We start from the raw sequence: 2,466 nt of genomic DNA on the forward strand, positions 1-2,466 counted from the left end.
GAGTCAGCCAAAAGAATTTATCCCCTGTCATACATCTTATAACCTTATTGTGGTGGGCTTCAGCTAAGAAACAGCTGATTGGTCTGGGCTAGCGGCTCAGGAAGAGGCCTGCCAGGACACCAAATGCTGGGGGCCGAATTTGACTAACCACAAAGTCAGGATTAGATTTAAATTCCATGAGGGGCTCAGGTTTGTGGCAAAACAGATCTAGAGAACTCCTTTAGGCAAGAGATAAGAAGTCACTTCATCCTTTGATTTCCAGCATTTTGTGGTAGGTTCTTGCTCTATCCGAGGCTGACCTAGAATTTACTACGTATTCTCAGGTTGGCCTCGAATTTGCAGGGAGTCTTCTACCTCTACTTCCTGAGTGCTGGGATTAAAGGCATTTGCCACCATGTCCAGCACTATTTTTTGAGTTTTAAGATCTCATATAGCCCAGGCTAGCCTGAAATTCTATATGTGGCCAAGTGAGACATTGAACTTTTGATTTATTATTATTATTATTATTATTAGTAGTAGTAGTAGTATTTGAGAGCAACAGACAGAAAGGCAGATAGGTAGAGAATGGGCACACCAGGGCCTCCAGCTACTGCAAAGGAACTCCAGATGTATGTGCCCCCTTGTGTATTTAGGGAATCGAGCCTCAAACTGGGGTCCTTATGCTTCACAGGCAAGCACTTAACCACTAAGCCATCTCTCCAGCCCGAACTTCTGATCTTAAATGCTGGGATTACAGGTTCATGTGGTGCTGGGAATGGAACCCAGAGGTTTGTGCATGCTAGGTCAGCACTCATTAGTTTAGCTACATCTCCAGACATGTTTGTTTGTTTATTTAAATCTAAGCAGTTATTCTGTAGCCTATGCTGGCCTCAAACTCACAGCAATCCGGTTGCCTCAGTCCACCATACCTGCTTTATTATTAGTAGTAGATTAATTTTGTTTGTTTTTTCAAGGTAGGGTTTTAGGGTAGCCTCAAACTCTCAGCGATCCTTCCTTCCAAGAGCTGGGATTAAAGGCGAGTGCTTAAAATTTGTTTTGTTTTGAGGAGGATTACCACAAATTCATGGCTAGGCTAGTCTAGATAGTGAGTTTCAGATCAGCCATCAAAGCAGGTTTTTAGCTTTAGACTGTACACATACTGTAGATGCCAGCTCAAAGGAGGTTAAATTGTTCTTTATTGATTTTAGGATTATAGATATGAAAAGCTATTATTATTCAAGAGAAGGCCCCAAGGCCTGACCAACTGAATAAAGAAGGGAGGGCCCACTAATCTCCTGCTGAGCACTCCTAGCTGAGGAGGTGTAGGAGAAAAAAGACCTTCCTGGTTATGGGCTAGACAACATTTAGAAACCTGATTTTAAGAAGTCTAAATACCTTTAAACCCAACAGGCATAGGAGGATCACTGTGAGTTTGAGGCCACCCTGAGACTACATAGTGAATTCCAGGTCAACCTGGACCAGAGTGGGACCCTTCCTGGAAAAAAGAAAAAAAAAGTAAAAGCCACATGAGGGCTGGAGAGATGGCTTAGTGGTTAAGCACTTGCTTGTGAAGCCAAAGGACCCCGTTAGAGGCTAGATTCCCCAGTACCCACATAAGCCAGATGCACAAGGTGGTGCGTGCATCTGGAGTTTGTTTGCAGTGGCTGGAGGGCCCTGGTGCGCCCATTCTCTCTCTCTCTGTCGTTCTCAAATCAATAATTTTTTTAAAAGCCAGATGAACTAACTGAGCTCGTTTGCAGTGGCATGTCCACACTTTGTCTACCTCTTTCTCAAATAAATAATTAAAATAATGGAAGTCTGAATGAGGGCTGAGAGAAGGCTCAGCGGCTAAGGCGGTTGCCTGCAAAGCCTAACAACTCTAGTTCGATTCCCCAGTAGTAGCTTAAAGCCAGATACACAAAGTAGCACACGCATCTGGAATTCATTTGCATCGGCTAGAGGCTCTGGAGCACCCATTCTGTCTGTCTCTTTCTCTGTGCTTGTAAATAAATAAATAAATAAGAAGTCTGAACGAAAAAAATAACGAAACGTTTTATAAAATACAGATGTGAAGTCATTTATTTTCGAGATGCAGATGTACACTGACTATTCCTCTGGAAAGCCATCTACAAAGTTTCGTGGTACACTGTCCCTTTAAAACTTTCTCTACCTAAAGGAGGCAGACGAGTGCGCACATGCGCATTCCTCACCAGGATACCCCCACCCCCCAACCACCACCACCACCACCACCACAACAGCCTTCCCGTAGCCTGTAGCAAGGAGGTTAAAGGTCCTCCCACCTAGTCCCTATACGCAGGCGTAGAGCGTGATTGAGAGCACTGTTTCACGCTGAGAGCCCAGTCCCTTTCTCGCTCCCGAAGGCTCCGCCCCCTACAGCCAATCAGCGGGCCTCTCCCTTTGCACTGGCCAATGGCAATGAGCGTAGGGGGTGTGGCTGGGCATCCGGAGGCGCGGCCTGGCGCCTAG

The sequence above is a fragment of the Jaculus jaculus genome, chromosome 1, assembly GCF_020740685.1.
Source record: "Jaculus jaculus isolate mJacJac1 chromosome 1, mJacJac1.mat.Y.cur, whole genome shotgun sequence".
NCBI classification, from domain to species: domain Eukaryota; kingdom Metazoa; phylum Chordata; class Mammalia; order Rodentia; family Dipodidae; genus Jaculus; species Jaculus jaculus.